The 26,693-nt window shown below is 43.3% G+C and overlaps 1 long non-coding RNA gene across 1 annotated transcript; it reads right to left on the bottom strand.

Moving 5' to 3' along the window:
* Positions 1-1,246: 1,246 nt before the first annotated feature.
* On the bottom strand, positions 1,247-8,741 carry LOC142771263 (uncharacterized). Its single transcript, XR_012885849.1, has 3 exons — positions 8,633-8,741; positions 2,406-2,466; positions 1,247-1,386 (listed from the first exon to the last, which is right to left on the bottom strand). It is a non-coding gene; the product is annotated as an uncharacterized LOC142771263 (long non-coding RNA).
* Positions 8,742-26,693: the final 17,952 nt, after the last annotated feature.

Below are 26,693 nucleotides of genomic sequence, written 5' to 3'. Positions count from 1 at the left end.
TTCGTCATCAGCATCACTGACATTGTCTCATCTACCTTGTCCGATTTCATACGTAGGCTGCTGACTTCGAACACAAATAGATAATGATATTTCGTCGTGTTTGTGTAAGAACCTTTTCCTTAGGTCCATGGATAAGCAAAACAAAGAGAGTATACATATGCTATAAAAACTGGAATAAACTAGGAGTATACTTAAGATCAGAGTATAAGTATCTATAGCACATTTAGATCGTTGTGCCCGTGTTACACAAATTATTCCGCAGCTTTGAAGGGTCATCAATGGCAAATATTTTGTTGCTTACATCTCCTAAACTCAGACACCGTGGTGAGCGGCTCCGGGATATTATGCTTGAGGAGCTGTTTTTGTGAATAAAAAGGAGGCATAAAGCTAATCCCAAGCATGTACCGAACTTTCATCCGTATATGAGCGCGTTAGTTCAAGCGAAATTGAAGAAGTAGCAAAAAATAACAAAAGTTCAACTTGAAATGAAGTGCAATATGATTATGAGGAATGTTTGTTCGTATGTTTGTTATTCAGGTCATGCGCAGTATGTGTTAGGTGTATCGTATAGAACCGAAGAAGTGTACAGAGTATACAGTTGAAGCATCGTTGGTACCTTGTGTTTTTCCCGCAGTAAAGTTCAGGACGGGAGTGATCATGGTGAGCTTGGTTTTCAAGTAGGTGGTCTCATTACTCGAGGAGTCATCACGATTCGTTGTGATATACTTCTAGATTAAGATGTGTCTTCACATAGTTGCTATATTAGGCAATGAAATCTACATATATAAGAAAGCTAAAAATGCGATGAAATGCGTGCAGGGCAGGGTTGATTGAAATATGAAATGCCCCGCGAAAAACTACAGAACAACCAACCTCCTCTCTCTCTCTGTTTTCTCTTTCTCTCAATCTCCCTGTTTTTTTTTTCCTTTTCTCTTTTTCTGCTGACTGTGCAATGCTGCCTATTATGTTTTCAGACAGAAAGCGCCGTGTTTCCTGAACCCACTGAAGTATGTGCTTCCTTGTAAGTAGGTTTCGCATATTTGCAAATACTCCTTTTTACTCATGTTATGTTACTTAAGAGCCATCTTCTGTGCGCATCAGCACATAATTAGGCTTCATGTAAACTATGTTGCACGCACTTCTCTACAAGGTGGTGACTTAGTACATGCTAACGGCTGATAAGAACCCTTCATCCCTCGCCTAACCGGGGGAGAGAGAGATATATGCGCCTTTAAAGTTACAAAAATACAAGTGGTGGAAGCTTTTATTGTATTAAACATGTCTTAAACGAATAAACTTCGGCTCGCACGTCCAATTTCCATTGGCGGGGTAACCTTCGCCCACACACTCGCATCCATCTGGGCAAGGATCCAATGGGTGGCAAGGCTAAAAGGATAAGATAAGTAAATGAATATATACATTAATCAAACAAGAAGATTATTGCTTGACGATTTGACCAACTGTGCTGGTCGATTGCGAAATTCGGCACGCTGTAATTGCTTTCTCTGCCCTCTCGCCCCGACGAGCATGCTCTAGGAGCTAGGCAGAGGAATGAAAGAGTTGAAAGAAGTGACGTCACGCGCGTGTAACGAGCTCGACGCTCTTATAAACGCCAAGTTTCCTTCGCCAACTTTGGTGACTTTGAGAGTATCTCTCTACATATCTATAAGCGCCTACGACTTTGTGCTCTTCAGCTCTTTTCGTTAATTCAATTTATACCAAAATTGGTGTGGCATTACATGACGGTATGGTCATATCATGAAAATCATAAATAAATTGTCATGAACGGCATGGTTTACACCTAAACCATGCATTTATGTATTCGGTTGGCAACATGCTTCTGTCGGTTATCAGTACCGTTATTTGAGCGGTTATCAGTAACCGATATAGTGAATGCCTAAACCAGCATGCTTGTTTCACTTGACAGCAAGATGATTTGATGATATCGCGCGCACACCTTAACTTCAGGAATGACAAGGAGCCTTGCTTTCTATCTTTAGTGAGAGATGAATTGTGGGCAGTACCAGCTCACAAACCGATGGGACAAAGAGAAGACACACAAACAAGCGCTGACTCTCAACTCTTGTTTTTGTCTCTTCTCTTTGTGCCGTGATTTTGTGCGCTGTTACTGCTCATAATGTATCACCAACTAGCCCAACTATCAGTCCTGCTTGAGAGATGAATATTGTATAGGCCCACAAGATTAACGTAAAAATGTCAGCTTTCAAGAAGTAAGGCAATAATGTTGACAATTCATCTCTGACAGCAGCCTAACTTAACGCAGCAATTTATATTGGACTAACATTGATGGGTGTTCACAATACACGTATGCCGCTATAATCCCCAATACGTGAACAACACGAAAGGCTTGTAATTTATGCAGTCGCAAATACGTAAACGCTTACGAATCCGGAAGCGGAGCACGTGCCACTGGTGCGAATCCGATGCGCTCTGTTTGAGGCACTTCTGTGGATAGAGGGAGAAATAGGAGGATGGAATTCAGTCACACTTATCCTAAATGCGTTTATTTTGCTAATGCTTCATTGACCGGGGTTGTCAAGCATCTACCTATAATTTCAAATTATGCGTGTAGTCATAATTCTGTCTGTTCATTAAATAATAGTGACCCTTTATTTGTTTCATTCGCCTGGCTATAAAATCACTTTTTTTTAGTTTCCCAGCATGAGTCTTCAGCTCTCCAACTTACTTCATCTTAGTCAACCAATCAAAATTGTCTATCGCCGACAAAATATGGCTATGCAGTCGAAGACTTTTGAGCCATAGTGTACCGAAGTACCAAACCTCGTACAGCTTCTAATTGCGGCGTTATAAAGACATCACACAAACCACGCGTGCGATTGTATTGAGGTCGACACTCGACATTCACGGACAGTGAAAAATCATTTCTTATAACGAAGTTGGGTCTTGGGCTTGGAGTCTGACCATATTGTTCTTTTATTTCATAGCTTTCATGTGGATCTAACGAGGGTCAACAATTTGTTTACAATATCAAATTTCAAGTCATGTGGTTGTGCTTATGTGGACCTGAGGGACAACATTATTGCTTTAGTAGCCCAAGAAGGCTATGACATAAAACGGGCGTTATCAAATACAGACCGAAAAGTGCACCAAAATATTTAGTAACCTGCATGGCCGATCCTCACTCAAGCAGTGAAGACTACAACCAGGCCACTCCATTTTATTTTCATAACCCCTTAATTAATTGTGCTTGACCAGACTACTGAGGCACATTGTTAAATAAACTATGCATCAAAAAGGACATGGTGATTTTCTCATCCATGTATGCTAATTTGCCTAAGCTGGCATAAAGATGTCAATATTCGACGCTCACATGAAAGCGTAACAATTTACGACACATGAGTTTCAGAACACAACGCCTTATTTAGGAATTTTGTGTAACAAATTCTAGGTTTCAGTGGAATCTTCATTCTGCAGAAGAGTTCTGCAGTTTGATACTGTCCATTTTGAAAACTGTCAGGTTCCCGTGCCAATGTTCACTTTTATACTGTAGTCAAGACACTATCTTAAAATTGGCGTCCAAAGTAAAAATCACAGCATATCCATGGAGTGAATGATGATGAGTGGAGTGGAGCGTCGTCCATCCATCCGTCTGTCTGTCCGGCTGCGTTTCCGTGTGTCGGACCATCCGTGCATGCGTCCGTACGTCCGTCTATCTGTCCATGCACTCAGTGGATAAGCCACCGAGGCCCTCTACTCCTCTTCTTCCATACCCCACCAACCATCCGCCACGTACGGTGACGACCCAGGAGACTGCGAAATTCACTACTTTCTCAAGCGCCCAGGCACAACGCACGAAGCAGCCCATCGAAAAGTAGCGGTACAGCGCCATCTAGAATATCCTCACTCAACTGCAGTTTGTACGTACTTCTATAAGACAGCTCCGTCTATGGTACTGTTCGTAAGATACTGCCTTCCTTTTTTTTCTCGTCTCTTCTTCTCTCGATTACGCGTGACAAGGTTAGACTAAGAGGAGCGTCGCCCCTAACAAATGATAAATCAATATACATCAAAAGATAAACAGGAAAATTTTTGAACGTACAGAATGTCAGAAGCTTGTGAAGATGAGTGTTGGGCTAAAACCACTACTTTTAGGGGTGAAGCTGTTTAAAACGGCACCCGTTCGTCCCTCGTCGTAGTGCGTCACCAATCTTACGTTTTGACCTGCAAGGTTGTGCCGGTGGGAGATTTCTCCTGTGCATTGTTGAACAATAAAAAATTCGCAGCGTGCGCGTTGACTAAAAGCCGAATTCTCCTGTGTCTTATTCCCCATTATCAGCCATTGGCATGTACATTTAGCACTATCTGACAAGGAAGGGTTGCTACGTTATACTCGCTGGGCGTAACCTCCTTAATTTTAGAAAGGTTTAGCGAGCGTTGGCCCGCAGTGCCATGAATACAGTGAACTAGCATATACCATGAACTCGAAGTGGTTAAAAATGAGAAGTAGATACGAAGCGTAAGCCGTAAGAAAGTGTGCGTGTGCTACTTTTCGTTTAGTCCTTGGTATGTCCGCTGGATGATGGTGCTTCTATATGCGGAATATTTGATGAAAAAATGCGAGATGGTGGTACTTGAAGTGTTGAATAGATGGACGAACAGACACAGACAGATGTATGTACGGACGCACGGATGACTGCACAGACGGATAGGCAGACGCATGGACGGACGCAGGGGCGGATGCATGGATGAACGCAGGGACGGACGCATGTATGGACGTGCCCGTCCATCCATGCGAACAGACGCACGCACGGCTGGGCAGATGGCCACATGGACGGTTTCACAGACGGACCCATGGATGGACAGAAGCAAAAACGAATGGACGGACGGATCCTTCGCCCCACTCTCCATCATTCACCCCGTGGATATGCTGCCATTTTTTTAATCCTCAGTGCGGGATATTTGTACACTTTCTACCCTACTTTCTTCAACCGTTATTCTTCTGGAGGACCAGCCCAATAAATTCGCCAACTGTGTCATTTCATTTCATTTCATTTATTTATACTGTTAGCCCAGAAGTGGGCCGTTACAGGGTGGAAGTACAAACAATTATTTGCGAAAAAGAAGTACCGTACAGGTCTCGAGAAAATTTCTCGGTATTATTGTGACCAGCAACTCGAAGTTTTACATAACGAGAAATGGAACACACATGCAATGCAATACATACACGCAGAACAGCACATGACGCATTTGAGGGGCACTTTTGCACCGCGCTGAAGATTTGAAAGACAACTACTGCAGAATCATCACTGCACAAGCGATAGTCACCCATTCAAGCCGAACAATGATTCTCTATGTATGCGTAGAGCTTCAACTCTTACACCGCTGCATCGTGTCAATCATGATCGTACAGCCGTCAGAAGCTTTAATGGTCTGACGCGTAGCCTCAGCTCGCTTGGACTAAGGTCAGTGCCGCCAAGCTTTGAAAATCATATTCTTGCTGCCGTTAGCGATCGATTGAAAGAGCGTCGGTTTCACTATACTCGGCGAAAACTTTCTGTGGCAGCACAGCAAAAGATACGTGGGTGGAGTTTAAAACATGTGTTGCTACGCCAAGTAGTCCGTTTTCGTGTGATTCAGGTTTCAGTTTCCCAAGCGCATGCAAACGCGTACTTTTTCGCACGACCATCATGCATTAATTGACTGACTGATTGATTGATATATTGATTGATTGATTGATTGATTATTATTATTATAATAAATAATAATTATTATTATGTGGGCTTTAACGTCCCAAAACCACCATATGATTATGAGAGACGCCGTAGTGGAGGGCTCCGGAAATTTCGACCACCTGGGGTTCTTTAACGTGCACCCAAATCTCAGCACACGGGCCCACGACACTTTCCCCTCCATCGCAGCATGAAAGTGCTCAGCATGAAAATGAGCCCGATTCCACGTCAGTAAATATAAGTTACCACTACATTCCTCCATTATGAGCGCAAGTGACTATCAACTACGGCGTATTCTGTGACGCTCGAAAACATTTGTGTACATAGTTTGCTTGACGCCAACTGTAAATAAATTGAGTGCGATGCAAAGAGCTTTCAGTAATGGCGCAAGCGAAACTAGCGACCGCCGCTTGCAGTAGATGGTGAACCCCATGTCGGCGCGGTAATTGACTGGCCGCTAACCATGCGCGTCTCTGCATGTGATGGACATTGCCAGGCTTTTCAAAGAGGAAATGTGACAAATGACTGGTGGACGCTTGTCCGGTTGACCGTCCCGCCTTTTACTTCGTTGCCGTGCCTCTCTGGCATATAATTATGCAGAATTAGGCTGCCGTGATAGCTTAGAAAGAACGATGGCGTGTGCTTCCATACTATCATGCAAAAAAAAACTAGCAACAAGCAAGCAAGAAATTGCCAATGACAGCCGCAGCGTATAAGGCAGGTAAAAAGGAAAACGGCGTGCGTGCACCATTTGTGGAGCTAAATTGTGTTAATGCATAGGCTAATTAGGCACCTTAGCCACTAGACCACCATGGTGGGGCCACGACCATCATGCCATGAATCTTTCATTTATTTGGGAGGAAGTAAATAAAATGTTCATTTCTTAACGGAGAGAACACGAAACTTCCTTGAAGCGCTGAGATTTATTTGAGAAAGAAGAGAAAGGTGCGGCCGAGCATGCACTGGGCGATTAGAACAACGCAAAGCCAAGACACCATTTCCTGAATTTCAGTGCATACTTGGTCGGCATCATTGTCTTCCTTCTTTTAAGAGATGCAAGAAATTTCTGAAGAAGTTCGCCTTGTGTTATTAGGGGACGTGAAGGAAACCACAAGAAGCAGAAATCTTGGCATTGCTAGGTCATCAGGGGGCGTCTGACATTCGTAAATCCAAGTGGGTGAAACGTAATCTTTACTCGGCTAAGAGCGCCGTTTTTGCAGTCAACAGGGTAATATACATGACCGCGTCTGTTACCGAGGCAAAGCGCAACATGAAAACGCCCCCACAGAACATGAAAACGCCACCACATTTCATATTTATTTATTGCACAGCCACGGCCACGTCTGTGTAAAGCACGCGAACAGCTGGTTATTGCTCTGCGGGGCGAAACCTTGGGGCAGTATCAGGCTCTGACGTGGTCAGCCTCACAAATACAGGCTGCGCACGCTCCTGATGCATCACTTCAGAGCCCGAAATTGCCTCAAGGTTTCGGCCCGTGGAGCAAAAGCCGGCTGCTTGAATGCTCTACACAGACGTGGCCATGGCTGTACAATAAGTATGAAATGTGGTGGCATTTTCATGTTCTGATTTATTAACTTTCAGCCAGCATTAATTGAAATGTCCTCAAAATTTAGTGCGCCTTCCAGCTCAGTTCACGCAGCACTGAAGATTTTGGGTTATTCGCATACTTCTTTACGTTACGTTGTTACAGGAAACTAGACAGATCTGCACATGCGTGGGTCTTTACAGATCGTAAATATTTACGAAACGTAAACTACCCGCCGGATCAGCTTTACGTTTGCGGCCCTATCTCGCCAAACTACCTTCGTCCGTTAGAACCCGCGATATCCGCATTTAAGAGACTCCAACCCTCAAGTTAAAATAAGCCGAAGCGTGCGTCAATAGCGATAACATTGTTTCAGCCCGATTGCCAAAGCTAGAATCGACTATAACATCGAAGCCTAAAACCAGAGAACCACTGACAGGCTGAATAGGTCGCGCCACCTAGCGGAGACAGGAAATCAAAATTGTTATTGTAGAATCATCGTACATTGCACGTCTGGTGTGAAGAAACTGAGTAGTAGCGTTATTGTGAATGAGTTACCTTTTTAATTCTTTTCACATCAAAAACACTACACGTAAGCCAAGGTGTTCATAACTGTGGTTGCTTGAAATGTCACAAAATGTCGACACCATCTTTGCAGTAACCTTCTAATTCGTCACCCTTTTGAGCTATAAGGGTACTCTAGATGATAAAAAAAATTGTTTTGTAAATTTGCCGTGGTGATTCCTCAAAGCTATATAGGTTAACTATAGCTTAAATGCAGTTATCATAACCCTTTTTTTTTTGGATGGCAAAAACGTAATGGTATACACGTTTACGTACATTGTAAACTTTTATGTTTGCGCATCTAAAACGTTGAAGAACACGCGTCCTGGTAAGATGATAAACACAAACCGGTATCTAGTGACACGTTAATGTAAAAAAGTATATGTTCAAGCTAAAAGACCCCACTTACTGTCATCTTCTGCTGAGCTCCGTTTCGTTTTCTTTCGTTCTCCTTCTCTCTATCGGTTACGCCGATGCCGACGCCACTCAAAGGAAGAACGCGTGCCTAAAATCTGTGCTCTAGAACGACCTTACATGCGACTGGGAAGGAGACACGGGCAGAATATCTGACGTTTATATATACAAACAATTGTGCTATAAGCCTTTTTTTGCAAAATAGGATGGTAACATACAAGGTCGCCTTTTTTTTTCTTTCAGTTGTATCGTATCAGCATGTTGCAACAGCTCGGTCATGGGAAACTGACATTTGCGCAATTAAGTACGTTGAGTTCTTAATCACTCTAACCTCTCACACACCACACATTTAAAAACACTTCCGATGCTTGTGAGAAGCAGGGACTACTGTACTTACGCCATCATAATTGTGATTGTGACCATCAGGACCAGTACGGAATTTGTTGCGGACATTGTTACAATGGAGCCTTTATGTGTTTACTCGTCTAGTGACCCCAATGTTCCGGTAACACTTGCACGAGTTTATGAACTGATAGGGATGTTAAGTAGTGAACCAGTTTTACGTATACTATTGTTCTCAATGACGTGGTTTTGTCGAAGAACGTGGAAACAATTGGCGGCATGTTTTCCTGGTAAATGCAAATCCATTCACGAAACGGCACATTTTGTGCGCCATGCAGAATTGCCGCTCACCAACACACGTATTTTCACGCAATAAAACAGTGCAAACAATATAATAGTGCGTTCACCGCTAGAAGTTCACAGGTACCGAGGTTAAGAATCAAAGTTTTTATTTTTCAGTTTTTTATGCGTGTGCATCTCATAGATCATACGAAGGTCAGCCAGCAAGTTGACAAAAAAGTTTGTTTTCAAATAAACAGAGTAAATTATCCTATTCATTTGAAAAATAATTGGACAGAATACAAAATGAACACAATAAAATGTGCGTAGCTCCCACTAGGGGTGCGAGGCTCGAACCAACAGTGGAGCGCGTGTTGGGCATTGCGTCTAAGTTTTTACTGGTAATGATAAGCTTTTGCTACAAATGCTAAATTTTTGCTCAGTATGGCTTAGCTTGGCTATTCGCCGGTTTCGGCCAGTTCGCCACCCTATGTACGTGTCACGTGATTTTGTCAGGAACATGCCCCGTGATGAGCTAATACGTGGTTTTGGTGGTAACATGTCGCGTTAATGGTAGTTACGCAACGTTGTGGGGTTTTAATCAAGTGGCTAGATGTTACGCTTCTGCGATTTCAGTCACGTGATTATTTCTCGCGTGATATTACATTATTTCACTGAGAAAACCGTATATGGCTCTGAGAAACGAAAAACTGTTCATCATCAGCGTCATAAGCCGTTCCCATTGTCTGTATTATCAATTACGTCGTTCTCAGCGTCGCACCCAAGCACGTGCGTCATTAGATGCGTTGTCAGTTAGCTCGCGGTGTCCAACGCAGCTGAGTTATCTCGCAATGTCAAGCACTTGCAGCAATAAAAAAAGTGGCAGCATATCCACGGAGTGAATGATGAATAGTGGGGCGAAGCACCCATCCATCCATTCGTTCTTGCATGCTTCCGTCCATCCATGCGTGCGTCTGTGTGGCTGCCCGTGCGTCCATTCGCCCGTCCGTGCGTGCGTCTGTGCGTGTGTCCGTCCCTGCGTTTGTCCATGCATCTGCCTCTGCGTCCATTTATGCATCCATCCATGCATCTGTCTGTGTGTCCATTCGTTCGTCTATTCAACACTCCAATTACCACCATCTCTCATCTTTTCATCTTATATATATTCTCCATATAGAAGCACCGCCATCCAGCGGACTTGGATATATGGCATACTTCGTAAACAGAAAACTGGGTGGTTTCTAGCGGACTTCAAAATATTACTGAAAATTATAAGGTGTGTGCTGAGCTATAATGTTTACGTGGTGGCTGAATTTCGATAGAGACGAAATGCTAGACGCCCATCTACTCAAACTGAGGAGCACCGTAAGGAATGCCAGACAGCCAAGTTTTCCGAAGTCTTCCACTATGGCGTCTCTTATAGTCATATTGTAATGTTGTAATGCTGAACCCCAGCAAATGCTACCAACAAATAACCAGGTAAATAGCCGGGTCATTATAAATTCATAGCCAACTTTCCATGTGTGCCGGTAACCCTTCGATCATTCACTCGTGCTATTTCCGGCGTGTTCAAATTTTTTTTTATCGTGTGCACGCGTTTTCTGGTCGATAAAAATGCCAAATTCACTGCTTCGTGTATTGTGGCAAAGGTTTGGAACCGTTATTGTGTCCGACCACTTTATGACCAAAGAGCTTTCATCTATATCACAAAACAGAACGAACCGGCTGACCGAGGAGAACAATAGTATCCTGGAGGTTTTAATATATGCTAAAAAAAAGCTGCACCTAGGCCTCACTATAGAAATAATAAGCACACTGGAATAGAATTGCGAACATAGCAGACGCCTACCTTAATTGAAGTCTGGGTCGTCTTTTCCTTTTTTCTATTCATATGTGCCGTGCTAATACAAGCTAAGTTCGTGGAAGGAACATTGCGCAAGCTATTCTTTCGGTGAGTGTCTGGTGGACAAAGCCAAAAGTGCGACATCTTGCAGTTGTCTCGAATCCAACTCTAGTCAGTGCTGCAACGTCCAGTACTCTCTAAAAACTGCGCAGGGTATCGCAAGAGTAAACAGGTCTAGTTACTCTTCAGAGTGTTTTCCTACTCTCGCAGAACATCAGATGGAGTTAAATTCATGTTCACTCCGTATGAAACGAGAGAGTCAAACAGCTTTCTACTCTTCCTCTTTTTGAGAGATGTAAACGTTCATATACTCTTCAGGCACGAGAGAGTGAAACGCGGTTATACTCCTGCTTTTTATTACATTTAGATGCGTCAACACACCGCTGGTGATCAGCACTACCTAATAACCACACGTATATGCAATAAAATAAACTGAATTTGTTTGTTGATACATTAGAGACGATTAACAAAGAGAACAACGTTTCCAGCTCACGCCAGGGAATTCCAGAGCACTGGAGGGCACTTTGAACTCTTACTATCGGCGTTTTTAGCTTCGGATGTGTGCAGTGAAATAAGTGAATACGGTCTTATTCAAGCGTTCACGATCCAAACACAACGCAAATGACTATGACGTTCTTCTTAAATTATTATGCGTGTTTTTCTACTTGTCGTAGAACGTGAAGAAGAATGACTGGAAATATGTCTAAGGGGGTGAAAAAAATAGTTTAGTGTACATTTCAGAAGCGTGATGTTCCGTACACATAAGTGACTAACCACTTAGCGTGTCAGTGCAAATACGCTAAACATATTCGGTCGTGCTAATCTTGTTTTTTCTACTGTGAAAAACTTGTCGGATGGACTTTCTGATCTCACGCAGCATAAAATAAAACATTCAACACGTAAGTTACAATCCGGCTGGTTCTGTGAAGCGCGGAGGCACTGAAATCTGCACGTAATCTGCAAGAAAATGCAGACAAATGACAAACAATACTTATGACATGAACATTCATACGTTGACATACTGTTACGAAAGCGTGACGCCAACACAGTCTCGAAGGCGCCACTGCTCCAAGCTCCGCCGACAGGGTCACCAGCCGTTTGGTAGCATGTGTTACTCCGCTCGCGGATGCTTCTGCGCAGATCTGATAGACGAGCGGACGAGAAGACGGCGAGTTAAGGCAAGATTTATGCACAGCGTAGAAATAGAGAAGTTACAAATTCGGTACTGGGGCCGAGAGCTTAGGGACTTGAAGAGCCGAGATGTCTTCTCTCCCACGTTGTTACGAGGCTCACCGCCGACGAGGTTACGATGGGCGCCACGAAACTCGCCACTGCCAAGGCCACTGGCCGCGCCGACAGCGAAAGGGCACGAAGCAACGAGAGGCTTCACTGACGCATAGGTCTACTGCTACGAAGCGCACTGCCGTAGAAGTTACGAAGGGCGCCACGAAACTCTCCGCTGCCAAGGCCACTGGCCGCGCTGACAGCGAAAGGGCACGAAGCAACGAGAGGCTTCACTGGCGCATAGGTCTACTGCTACGAAGCGCACCGCCGACGAGGTTACGAAGGGCGCCACGAAACTCGCCGCTGCCAAGGCCACCGGGCGCGCCGACTGCGAGAGTGGCTCGACACAACGAGAGGCTTCTCTGACACATAGGTCTACTACTAGCGACACCACGGACCACCTACACGCTACAAGGATTTTTTATAGGCACCGGTTGGATCCTTTGAGTCACCAAACGTCCAACCAGAAGCGCCGCTGGCTGTGATGTCAGAATCCTCCAATGGGGCCCGGCGCTGCGCCCCGTCATGTTCATCAAATCCGGAGCCGCTGCACGTGGTTGCACCCAAGAAGGAGTCACGCCGCCACGCATTACGTAAGACTCGCCAGACTGGAAGGCGCCGATTGCTTCAATGGGCTCGTGGGCTGAGGGAGCTCGCGGTGCGTTGCGTGACTGACGCCGCCGCCGCTTGATGACGTCGTTCAGTTGATCGTGTCAGGCGGTCTCGATTGCTGGCCTTGACACATATTGCCTTTTGCAGAGGCAATCTGTGTCAAGGCCAGCAATCGTGGACTCGCAGGCCATGATTTAAACTGCATGTGACTGCATGAGACGCATTTAAACTGCATGAGAATGAAGTACAATTACTCGCATGTGCTGATGATGTGGCATGTGCTGATGATACGGGTGAATCAGCCTGCGAAATATTTGGGTGTACCACTAGACTTTTATCGTGACAGTGAGCCGTACTGGCGGCGGCAAGCTACTGAGCTGTGTAATAAAGTGGATAAAGTTCGAAGATGGGACTTCTCGATTTTCTAGCGGGCCACGATATGTTATCTTTTCTTTGTCTCTAAACTACGGTGCACATTACAGGTTTCTCATTGCTAGCGTATAAACGTGCAGACGTTGCACCAAGTGTTTGCAGTATTTATATGGGGATCAGTTTGGGAACAATCTAGTCATACCAATTTTTTTCGGCGTGTTCTGTTCGGTGGTCTCACGTCTGTCGCATTTCTTTTAAAGACAGGTCGTTAGCTGTTTTATGTTTTTTGCGAGACACAAGAGACCCGTTTCTACCTACAGTTATTCAACTTAGGCTTGGAAGTTTTCTATCTTCACTCGTTTTCATATCGGACTACGTGCATAGGGCACTTTATGGTTATTTAAGAGAAGTCGTTGGTGTATGCAATATGTTTATTGTCACGTCTTTTTAGTGAGTATCTCGCGGGAGTTATATGGTTATCTAGTTAAGGTCATATAGAGACATTCTCTTCTATGTTTTGCCAGTTCCACTTTGCAGGAACTTGTATTCTGCTGGACGTGGCCAAAATGTACTGGCCCGAGTAAATAAAATGGCTTTTTCATCCAGTTCAAAATCATTTCTCTTTAAGCCCCATACAGGGACTCTAGAAGTCAGAACGTGGATGCAAGGAAAAGGTCTATTTGTACCGTGGGGAACACACTGTTTTCTCTGTCCTAAACCTCTAACTATTGAACATGTCTTTCTAGATTGTTTATTTATTTATTTATTTATTTATTTATTTATTTATTTATTTATTTATTTATTTATTGCAGGAGTTGGGTTAAACAGTGCAAAAAAGTCGCAAGAAAAAATATACTTGAGAAGTAGCAACAAAGAAACATTTATAACAGCAAAGGAACTAAATTTTGTTACATAATAATTTTCAACAAAAATAGTAACATATTCCTTCAGGGGGAGGGATCGAATGTGACCAGGTAAGGAATTACATAATTCTATTGTTCAGGGAAAGACACTATACTTGAATGTATCTGTGCGTGCAAAATAAGTAGCAAGATTGAGCTCGGGGAAGTTATGGGTAGAGGAAGGCTGAGCAAATGACAAAAAAGGCTGTGTTTGAAATGCGATATGAATGGTTTATTATGTTGGGCAAAAATTTTAAGGATTATACGCCACGACTTACCGAAAGAGGTTCTAGCTTTAGCTCCTGTAATGCTAATTACGGTAAAAAGTAGCGTTCGTATCTGTGAAAAATGAAGCAGGCAGCTTTCTTTCGAACCACTTCTACTCTAATTATGTCTCATCGTCTATAAGATGACCACACCGTGGAGGCAGAATCGAGGAGAGGATGAACAAGAGATTTACACATTAAATGTTTAATGTCTTTTGAGGCTTTCTGCCTTGTTTTACGGAAGGTTTGTTTTCCTGGGTCATTCTGCAGAGAACTATCAAAAAAGAGTTTACCGATAGATGCCTACGAGATGAGGTTTTTACCAGTCAATGAAGAAGACAGTGGAGCACCTTAAGATACTGTTGTGTTGTTCGGCCTTCGCCGTATTGGAAAACTTACATGGCATCCCATCATGCTGACATCAATACACTTCCCATTTACGAATATTTTCTCCAAATGACCACGAATTTGCTTGAATATCGTTAAATTAAAGACACAGTTCGAAAGTGGCTAGAACAACTTCAGCCACTTGTCCGTATAATGGAATTCTAGTCACTATGTAATCATTCTGTTCGGTTCCTCTGTATGTACTGTTTATGCACCGTGTTATTATTGTATGATGTGGAAAAGTAGGTAATAAGGATAAAAAAGGTAGTGTGGTGTAGTATTTAACGTCATACACTTCAAAGTTATTATGACGCAGAAAATAACTATACCTATTGCGTCAGGCCAAACACACATTTTACTATAATGACCTGCCAAACCTATTAGTTGATAAACCAAGCAACTTCAGAAAGTTATTAACCCTAGTTACTCGGACGCAGACATTACAAATAATAAACTAGTCACACGAAATCTTCAGTGGCATCGACTGCGCTACTGTGTTCGACTCCACCTTTGCAAGTGTCTTTACGACCGAGTCAAATGCACCTCCCGCATCACCATTACTTTGTATAAGCGCTGCAATGCCATCTATCGTTTTTAATGTAAACTGGATGTGCGCTATAATTAACAAAATCAACGGTTCATCTTTCTCAGGTATAGATGAAATTAGATCGAAAATCTTGAAAAACATAAAGTTCATAACCGCAGCCCACTTATCTCTCCTGTTCAAGCAGTCTCTTTTCTAAGGCCTCATTCCAGATGACTGGAAAGTTGGGAAGGTCGTTCCAGTCCGCAAAACTGGTAACAAATCATCCCCACTAAACTAACCGCCGATCTCATTAACAAGCATTCCTTGCAAAACCATGGAGCATGTCATCTACTCTCTTGTCATAAGTTTTCTTGATTCGAACGACTTTTTCATCCCGCTCAGCACAGATTCCGCAGAGGATACTCTTGTGAAACATAGCTTGCCGTCTTTCTACATGACATTCGTACTAATTTTGATATTAATACTCAGGGTGACGTAATCTTTCTCGAATTCAGCAAGGCCTTTGATAAGGTTTCCACCAGCGCCTTTCATTAAAACTCAGAAAACGTAACTTTCGTGCGGATGCCGAGGTGGATTAGTGAATTTCTTGGTAACCACTTCCAATCCGTAATCATAAATAATCACTTATCTAGCTCCATACCAGTAACAACTGGTGTTCTTCAAGAATTGGTCCTAGGCCCTTTACTATTTTTAATTTATATTAACGACTTACCTTCATACGTATTTCGTAAAATTAATGTGTTTGCGGATGAGCCTGGTTTTACGCCAGGCATAAGCCTGGCGTAAAACCAGGCTTATGCTTGTTGGCGATATCAATCTACCAGGTATTGATTGGCCTACTGGATGTGTCGGAGCCGCAGAGCACTCTGATATTCTATCCGACATTATGCTAACTCATAATTTAAATCAGGTTGTTCTTGAGCCCACCAGAATTTGCGGTACAACTAGGTCCGTACTTGATCTTGTGTTCTTAGATCGCAGTTTTTCTGATTATTCATTACATGTAAGTGACGGGATTTCTGATCACAAGGTTGTAGTTACCAATGTCTTTCTAGAACCTAAAAAACGTTTGGCGGGAGTTAAGCATACATATGTCAAAGACTACTCCAGGGCGAGAGATGAGTCTGTTTTGGATTACCTTGACATAGCTTACGAAAGCTTTCAAGGTAATGATGTGCGGCATTTGTGGGAAATGTTTAAAGAGCATTGCAAATTTTGTTTAAAGTCTTTTATACCTGATAAGAAAAAAACGAACCAAAAGGGTCAATCCATGGATTAACCGAGATATTATTCACCTAAAACGGCAAATTAAACGTATCAAGAAGACTCGCAGTCCCGATTGTGATGTCTTAAATAGGTTAGTCTCCAAACTTTCGAGCAGCGTAAAATCCGCAAGGAAACGGTATTTTTGCGAAAGTTTGCCTCAGTTCATTTTAAACGATCCAGGAAAGTTCTGGAATCACATCCGTAGTGCACGTAAATCGGTCGATCAATTATTGGTTGATGGCAAGATGGAAACATCTCGTCTCTCCATTGCTAATGCTTTCAATTCCTTTTTTCATTCTGTGTTTTCAAACGATCAAGGTGATGAATTTTATATGGAGGCTCATTCGGAACAGATCGAGCTTGTTTCTTTTGAAGGAGTTTTTGAAATGCTTTTGCGATTAGATCCTAAGTGCACTACTGGCCCGGATGAAATCCCGAACGCCTTTCTGCGTCGCTATGCAGAATCTTTAGCTCGGTTCTTGACAGTCATTTTTCGTGAATCTTTTCGGACGTCCGTGCTGCCCCATGATTGGCTTATGGCTAGGGTAATTCCAGTTTTTAAAAAAGGAGACCGCTTCCATGTTGACAATTATCGACCAACTTCCTTAACGTGCTGTTGTTGCAAGATGATAGAACATATTGTAGCTAACCGTATTCTTAATGTACTGGAAATAAATAAAACATTGAGTCCCTTCCAACATGGTTTTAGAAGGGGATTTTCTACCGTTACGCAGTTGGTCACCGCCGTTCATAGTTTTAGTTCAATCTTAGATCACTCCGGGCAAATTGATGCTTTGTTTTTAGACTTAAGCAAGGCATTCGACAGGGTTCCTCACGGTAGCCTTCTTTTAAAACTTAAACAAGCAGGAATTCCTTCTACACTTGTAAATTGGGTTAATTCATATTTGAAAGATCGAACGCAATTTGTAGACATCGATGGTACTTGTTCCTCTTCTCTAACAGTGACATCAGGTGTGCCCCGGGGAAGTGTGCTGGGGCCCCTGCTTTTTTTGTTGTATGTTAATGATCTAGTGTCTGTGGTTGGTGATACTGTGAATATTGGAATGTTCGCGGATGATATCATGATTTATACTGAAGTGCAGTCTGCTTCTGATCAACATCGGCTAGATAGGGCTTTATGTGACATATCATCTTGGTGCGACAAATGGGGCATGAAAATTAGCACTACAAAAACAGTTCTTTTACGTATAACCAGGAAACGAAACCCCATAACTTTCCGGTACAAAATTAAAAACACCTTAATCGAGGAGGTTAGTAAGTTTAAATACCTAGGTATTGTATTGAACTCCAGATTAGATTGGAACGACCACGTTCAGCAGGTAACTTCTTCAGCGCTAAGAAAACTTGGTCTTTTACGGCATAAACTTCAAGGTACACCTAGTAACGTTAAGCTTTTAGCGTATAATTCCATAATTAGGCCTAAACTGGAGTATGCAGCGGTTGTTTGGGACCCGCACACGAACAAAAACATTAACGAATTGGAAAAGGTTCAGAGGAGGGCTGTTCGTTTTATTTATAATAAATATAAAAGAAGTGATTCTCCGTCAGGTATCATGGCACTCAATAAAATCCAACCACTACACATTAGACGCCAAGTTGCCCGCTTAGCTTTTATGGAATCCCTAATTAAGTGTAAGACTGGATTATCACCCACTCCATTCATTAGTCCGTCCACCACGAGGAAAACACGACACACACATAGCCACAGTTTATCCCCATTCTTTGCCCGAACAAATACCTTTAAGTTTTCATATTTTCCACGCACGGTAGATGACTGGAATATATTGCCAGAAAGAATTTTTAGTGGAAATTTTATAACAGCCCTACACGATCATTTTAGAAACATTTAATTACTGACATTCGGGTTTTTAGCAATGTTTGTTGAAGTTGTGCGTGATTTTCTAGTTTTTATTTGGATTGGAAACCTTGTTATGTTTGTGCGAAAAGTCGGTTATACCGTTTCTTGTTCATTTTGTAATTCCAAGTGAATTCTGCGTTTTGTTGCTTCATTGTTTTTGTTACATTGCATTTCATTGTATGTACGTGAACATTCTTTTTTCTGCCCGTCCTGCTTGGACCATTCAATTGGTCTGCAGTATTGTATAAATAAATAAAAAAAAATAAAATAAATAAATGATTGTGTCATTTATCGCACTATATATAACAATGGCAATCAAATTGCTCTACAAAAAGATCCACATAACATGGTTACTTGGTGTGATGATAGGCTAATGACCCTAAATGCTAACAAATGTAAAGTTATGTCATTTGCTCGCAGTACTAATTCTGCCGGATTTTCTTACAAAATGTAAAGCACACCTCTCGAGAATGTATTATCTTATATATATCTAAGAATCGCTCATTGCGGTGATCTGACCTGACATGCTCATGTTTCTAATATCATACTATCACTGAACTGAACCCTAGGTTTTCTTAGACATAATCTTCGTCAGGCCCCCAAAATTTAAAGTTACTCGCTTATCAGTCACTCGTAAGACCAAAACTGGAGTATGCATCTGCCCTTTGGAAACCACATCAATCATATACCTCATAGATTCTCTTGATTTTGTGCAGAATCGCGCTTTTAGATTCATTCACTCAAGCTACTCATATAAAATCAGCATTTCGGCACTTAAGGCAGAGTCCGGTTTGCCTCACCTTTATTATCGTCAACGCACTTACAGTCTTTCTCTTTTTCACAAGTTCTTTTGCAGATCTCTTAATCAAGCTCCATGCATCGTTCCCGCTGCACGCATTTCTCACCGCACCCCTCATCCGCAACAAGTCGCACGGTCACATACTCGAACTGCTCACTTCCCTGCCTCATTCAACCCACACACTGCCAAAGACTGGAACGGCTTTTTAGCTGACATTGCCGCCACTACCTACCCGTCCTTGTTGCAACAACGTGTTAATAATCAACATGAAGCTATTTATGTATAAATAATAAGAAATTTTCGTTAACCCGCCCCTCACGTGATGTCTATTTCGGGAGACCCTTGGGGTAAATAAACTGAATTGAACTGAACATAGTCTAAGTCAGCTTTTCAATGAGAAAGTGAGCAGCTTGACAACTTTTATCAGCTAACGTGGAAGCCTCCAAAGGCTTATTGAAAGTCCGGCAGTTGCCTTCGGGTGAGGCGATGAGAACATGCAATCAACAATCTTCCCAGGAACTTTTTGGCAGTTCAAGACCTTGAAAAACACCCATTTTATTGTAATCAATAAAACATTCTCTCCATCCTAACTTTGGAATAGGGGGCACTTCCCCCCTCTTTTAGGGGCCTGGTTCTGGTAGGTGCCATGCAAATACGTTACGACAGACTTTCGTCAAAGCCGCGTGAGTTGTGCAGTGCGTGCTGCTTGTTCACATCCGCCATCAACTCTTCGTAATGAAGAGCAGCCTGGATGTTTTTGTTCCAGTGCATGAGTTTGGAGTTCTTCGCGACAATGAGGTCGAATACATCTTCGAGCTTGTCAACAGGGGTTGACGAATCTTCCAGCAGGGCGTCGAACGATAAGGTGTGTTGCGTGATGGATTTTCGCGTGAAAGGGTGCTTGGTGATAAGTTGATCTATGGGCGAGAGTCGAGGACCAGACAACCGTGTGGGTTTCGGCACCAGACCCAAGTGAAACGAAGAAGAGACTTAGACCCGATCTTCTGGCTTGATCCAAGGTCAACAGAACAACTGTCGAGTCAGCGCCCGTAGCTCATGCTTTTGGCCACCACCGCTTCTTGCTCATTTTTTTAACACTGCTCACATCCTTTAACACTGTCATGCAGAAGCGGCACGGCGCATTCGCAGAAATCAACCCTCGTGGGCGCATGACCAAGTTATGTATGTATGATGTCATACCTCTATAGCGATCAAACACATTGGTGATCAGATTTTTCGCTAGCTCGAGAGGTTCAGCTTCGAACAAAATATGCTGTTTATACTCTGGGTTATTACTTCACAGCAGGTCTTGGTCTACTGGTTGTCGTTTTCGACTGCTGAGTGAATCTTTGTGGCTGGCGCATTTTCGATGGCAGAAAAGACACGATGGCAGGTTGGGAAAAACTTAGGCATACTTCCCTGCACAAGACTCTTTTTGATTACCACAAGCGATTTCAGCTTTTTCCCGTACAAAACAGGGCTTAAAGCTTTCAAGACATCCTCGGCGTAAAAATACAAGTCGCGAACTCGCTATTTTCTTACAGCTCTTTGTCAAGAAGGGGAATATCAATTTCCCTACGCTGCACAGTTAGCCGAATCACATGAAACGCAGACGTGTCTGAGGGAATGGCTAGTCCTATAGCAGTTTGTGCATAAAGGCACACGACAAGTCGGTGGTACTGCAATCGGACGAACATCTGCGCTACATAGGACGCAACAACACGTAAAATTGCTTCAATTTTCGTACTACATTGCGCAGAGACAGTGCAACCGCAGCCAAACACACACTCACACGATCCGGCGCACGTTCCTGCACTGCTTGAAGCCTGTTGCGCCAACAGCGCCCCTTCCAGCCACCACTTGCGGCGGCGCTGAGCAACACGCCAAGTTTTCAAACTGAACAGGTTCTTTGAACGTTGGACAGTGATACCACGTCGCGTGAAATTCGTGTTTATGCCCGTAAAAACTTAGCGCACTTAAGATAACTAGGCGGCTTTCGTAAAAATTGGTCTACTTATCGAATCACCCACTAGCTTATCTGAGGCATCTTTACCTGTTATTCAACCCCTTAACACATTGCCTTTTTATCCGCCAGCCATCGACCATACTTTATTCGTGATTGTACAAATGAATCAACAGTTGCAGGAAGGTGTCATACAAAACGGCTGGACGTTTCTGGCCCCTACATCTCTTGTTTATCCTCTTGAGTGAAGTGCTTATAGCTGAATAACATAGTCTTGGGCATCTTTTTTTTTTATGGGGTGGGGGGGGGGGGTTTGATTTGAAAGCAGCGCGCATGACTATACACCTTCTTCCTAAGCAATGAACTTGGTTTAGCCAACGTAATTTTATTGAACCCCATGAAGTTTACTGCAACAAATGCCCAAAGGTAGCGTAGTGAAGGTTCTTGGACTTAGTTTACAATGTCTTGTTTCGTAAATGTTCAATGTTCATGTAGCCGACTTCATCATCATCATCATCAGCCTGTCTACGTCCACTGCAGGACAAAGGCCTCTCCCATGTTCCGCCAGTTAGCCCGGTCCTGTGCTTGCTGTTGCCAATTTATACCCGCAAACTTCTTAATCTCATCTGCCCACCTAACCTTCTGTCTCCTCCTACCCCGCTTCCCTTCTCTGGGAATCCAGTTGGTGACCCTTAATGACCAGCGGTTATCCTGTCTACGTGCTACATGCCCGGCCCATGTCCATTTCCTCTTCTTTATTGCAGCTATGATATCCTTAACTCCCGTTTGTCCCCTAATCCACTCTGCTCTCTTCTTGTCTCTTAAGGTTACACCTACCATTTTTCTTTCCATTGCTCGTTGCGTCGTCCTCAATTTAAGTTGAACCCTCTTTGCGAGTCTCCAGGTTTCTGCTCCGTAGCTAAGTACCGGCAAGATACAGCTGTTATATACCTTCCTCTTGAGGGACAGTGGCAATCTACTTGTCATAATTTGAGAGTGCCTGCCGAATGTGCTCCACCCCATTCTTATTCTTCTAGTTACTTCAATCTCGTGGTTAGGCTCTGCGGTTATTACCTGCCCTAAGTAGACATAGTCTTTTACAACTTCAAGTGCACTATTACCTATCGCAAAGCGCTGCTCCTTTCCGAGGTTGTTGTACATTACTTTCGTTTTCTGCAGATTAATTTTAAGACCCACCTTTCTGCTCTCCTTGTCTAACTCTGTAATCATGAGTTGCAATTCGTCCCCTGAGTTACTCAGCAATGCAATGTCATCGGCGAAGCGCAGGTTACTGAGGTACTCTCCATTAACTCTTATCCCTAACTGTTCCCATTCTAGGCTTCTGAAAACGTCCTGTAAGCACGCAGTGAATAGCATTGGGGAGATTGTGTCCCCCTGCCTTACACCCTTCTTTATTGGTATTCTGTTGCTTTCTTTATGAAGCACTATGGTAGCAGTTGATCCCCTCTATATTTCTTCCAGAATGTTTATATATATTTCATCTACGCCCTGATTCCGCAGTGTCTGCATGACGGCTGATATTTCTACTGAATCAAACGCTTTCTCGTAATCTATGAAGGCTATGTATAGTGGTTGGTTATACTCTGAGCATTTCTCTATTACCTGATTGATAGTATGAATGTGGTCAATTGTTGAGTAGCCTGTTCTAAATCCTGCTTGTTCCTTTGGTTGATTGAATTCTAATGTTTTCTTTACTCTGCTAGCAATTACCTTTGTAAATAGCTTGTATACTACAGAGAGCAAGCTGATCGGCCTGTAATTCTTCAAGTCCTTGTCATCTCCTTTCTTATGTATTAAGATGATGTTAGCGTTCTTCCAAGACTCTGGTACTTTTCCCGTCAGGAGACACCTCGTAAATAGAGTGGCTAGTTTTTCTAACACAATCTGTCCTCCATCTTTCAGCAGATCTGATGTTACTTGATCCTCACCAGCAGCTTTGCCTCTGTGCATGCTCTCCAAAGCTTTTCTGACTTCTTCTATCATTACCGGTGGGGTGTCGTCTGGGTTACTGCTAGTTCTTATAGTATTAAGGTCGTGGTTGTCTCGGCTACTGTACAGATCTCTGTAAAACTCCTCCGCTATTTTAACTATCCTATCCATATTGGTAGTTAATTTGCCTTCTTTGTCCCTTAGTGCATACATCCGCCTTTTGCCTATCCCAAGTTTCCTCTTCACTGCTTTGACGCTTCCTCCGTTTTTCAGAGCGTGCTCAATTCTCTCCATGTTATACCTTCTTACATCGCATACTTTACGTCTATTATTCAGCTTCGAAAGCTCTGCCAGTTCTATTTTGTCTGTTGTATTTGACACTTTCATGATTTGACGCTTCTTAATTAGGTTCTTCGTTTCCTGGGAAAGCATGCCGGTGTCCTGTCTAGCTACCCTGCCTCCAACTTCCACTGCACACTCCGTGATGATACTCGTCAAATTATCATTCATTGTATCTACGCTAAGGTTGGTTCCCTCGCTAAGAGCAGAGTACCTGTTCTGCAGTGACACTCTGAATTCCTGTACTTTCCCTCTCAGTGCTAGCTCATTGATTTGCTTCTTGCGTATCAGTTTCTGTCGTTCCTTCTTCAAGTCTAGGCGGATTCGAGCCCGTACCATTCTATGGTCACTGCATCTTACCTTGCCAACCACTTCCACATCCTGCACGACTCCTGGGTGTGCAGTCATTATAAAGTCTATTTCGTTCTTATTTACGCCATTAGGGCTCCTCCATGTCCACTTGCGGTTTTCTCGTTTTCGGTAGAAGGTATTCAAAATACGCAGATTATTGCGTTCTGCGAATTCTACTAGTAGCTCTCCTCTGGCGTTTCTAGTGCCGATGCCATAATCTCCTACTGCCTGGTCTCCAGCCTGCTTCTTCCCTACCTTTGCATTAAAGTCGCCCATTACTATAGTATACTGTGTTTTCACCTTACTCATTGCCGATTCCACGTCTTCATAGAAGCTTTCAACTGAAGCGTCATCATGGCTGGATGTAGGCGCGTAAGCCTGTACTACCTTCATTTTGTATCTTTTATTCAGTTTAATTACAATGCCTACCACCCTTTCATTAATGCTATAGTAATCCTCTATGTTGCCAGCTATGTTTCTGTGAATTAGGAACCCTACTCCCAGTTCTCTTCTGTCTGCCAAGCCCCGATAGCAAATGACGTGCCCATTCTGTAGCACAGTATTGGCCTCATCTGTCCTCCTAACCTCACTCAGCCCTATTATATCCCATTTAATGCCTTCTAGCTCCTCGAATACTACAGCTAGACTTCCCTCACTAGATAACGTTCTAACGTTAAACGTTGCTAAGTTCAAGTTCCAATGGTGGCCTGTCCGTATCCAGAGATTCCTAGCACCCTCTGCTGCTTTGCAGATCTGCCCGCCGCCGTGGTCAGTTGCTCCGCAGCTGGTGGGGACTGAGGGCCGTGAGTTAATTCACGAATGCCTACGGGAGGGGGTGGCCAGATACTGCACCAGGGTGGCCAATCCTTCTCTGGTGAGATCATCGGTGCGTACCGGCTTTAAGCCGGTACGATCAGACAGTAGTGGGAATGCTCCATGCATGTCTTCCTTATTGTTGTTCAGCAGCGTTGGCGGCCTCCCACCACGGAGCCCAACGAGGGGACGCTACAAGGTTACAAATGCTGAAACCTGCAGACGCCAGCCGTACAACGCCACTATAACCCAATGCGCCTAGACCAAGGTAGGCTATTTGCACAGGGTTAACCCTAGCCGCCAGGAAGTTTGGAAGTAAACAGAAGAGAGTAGAAGACAGGACAGATAAATAGTAAGAGATAAAGACGAAGATGTAGGAAGAGAGAGATAGGAAAAGGCTACTGCCGATTCCCCTGGGTGGGTCAGCTCAGGGGTGCCATCTACGTGAAGCCGGGGCCAAAGGGGTGTGTTGCCTCTGCCGGGGGGCCTTAACGGTCCAATCACCCAGCGTCGGCTCAACCCCCAGGATCCCCTTTTCCTCGGACACGGCAAAGCCACGCACGGCTAGACGTGGGAGGGAGTCGAAACTCCCCCGTTAGCTTGGGTTCGTGGTGTCGCTACACACCAAACGCCTACTTGCACAGGCGCCCCTGCGCCCCGACTTCACTTTAGGCCAAATTCACAAATATTTTCTTTCGTAAAGGCCTCTCATCATGAATTGGCCACCTTCGGAAATAATTGTCGATCATCGGTACCAGCTTCTGTACTTCTCGAAAATGCAGGGAGGTAAACACTTCTGCATTTTTTTTCTTTTATTTTCTCTCTGTCTCCATGTCTGCAATTCCAGCCTGTTTTGTTGATAATACCTGCATCCGTAAAAAATGTTGTGATAGAACTGTGCGTAAAGCGAAATTTGAGTTAGTCGTGTTGCCACCCCTATTATCCAAGCTGGTGGTCATGCAGTGTTATAAAACCCTCACGAAGAAAGAACTGTGTGTTTTTTCGCGTTGAAACTGGGCATGAAAAAAGTTACTGTTAAACAACACTTGCCCATCTTCGTAGGCACTGATGCTGCGAGCGGCCATTGTTTGCAGACAAGTTCGTTGATTAAGCTTATGTAGTTATTATAAAAAAGCACTAAAGATATTGATAGCACACAATTATTCTTCACATATAGAAAGGGCTTGCTGTGGTATTAATAAAAGCCCAAATAGCGCAGCTTGCACTTGTAGCGCAAGGTAGGAACCAACAGCACGTACGGTGCTGAACCCAGTTTTTTTTTTAGGTTTTTGCTAGCTATGGCAAGTTTCGGCTAGGGAGGCTGCGTTTTTGCTAGTTGTACTAAATATTGTCACGCTTGGGGGCTATCCGACTCCGGTTTGGTTGCTTCCCAACACTACACTTGTGTCACTTGGTTTTGGCGTGAAGATGAAACGTGAACGTATGTTACGTCAGGATGCGATTTTAGCCATGGAACCGACTGTTAGGTGCTATTGCACGACTTTATTCACATGACTAGCTGTTGAGTTGTTTTGAGAAAACATTTCCCGTGACAGTCTGTTGTGTGATAACGCGTGAATTTGAGCCATGTGACTATTTACGTCGTTTATGATGAGGAACAGGTCCCTGGACAGTCTGATAGCTGATTCAACGTAGGTTTTGGTCACATGACTAGTTCTTTCGTGATTATAATCATTTGACTAAGCATTAGTTGATGTTACGTGGTTTTATTTCACTAACTACTTGTTGCATTGTCTTGTGATTTTGTTCACGTGACTAAATGTGAGTAAATGTAACACAATACTCAACATTATGTGCGTCAATCACTTGACTATTTCTTATACTATTTAACGCGACTTGAGTCCTCTGTTTAGTTGTTACGTGATATTACGGGATTTTTTTCCGCGTAACATACTCTCTTGTCGCATTTCGCGGCTGCAGAAGTCAGCGCACATGTTGTGGGAGCGAAGCAGAATATTAAAAATAGGACGAATCGATCGCGCGCTTGTTGATTTCTGTTCACACTGTACCCGGTGCAACGACAATCTTTAACAGCATCACTATTAAAAATACATTTGACTAAAATTATAGTTCGTATAGACGAAAAGGGAAGGATGGTTTCATTCAAGTACTAACTTTAGCAAGAATCATTTGAAGGAAAGGTTCATCTGGTAGCTTGGCCCTTGGTCAATTCGTATTGATGT

Source organism: Rhipicephalus microplus, chromosome 9 (assembly GCF_043290135.1).
Source record: "Rhipicephalus microplus isolate Deutch F79 chromosome 9, USDA_Rmic, whole genome shotgun sequence".
NCBI classification, from domain to species: domain Eukaryota; kingdom Metazoa; phylum Arthropoda; class Arachnida; order Ixodida; family Ixodidae; genus Rhipicephalus; species Rhipicephalus microplus.
Note: the sequence above shows the minus strand (reverse complement) of the source record. Positions and strands in the feature narration are given on the sequence as shown.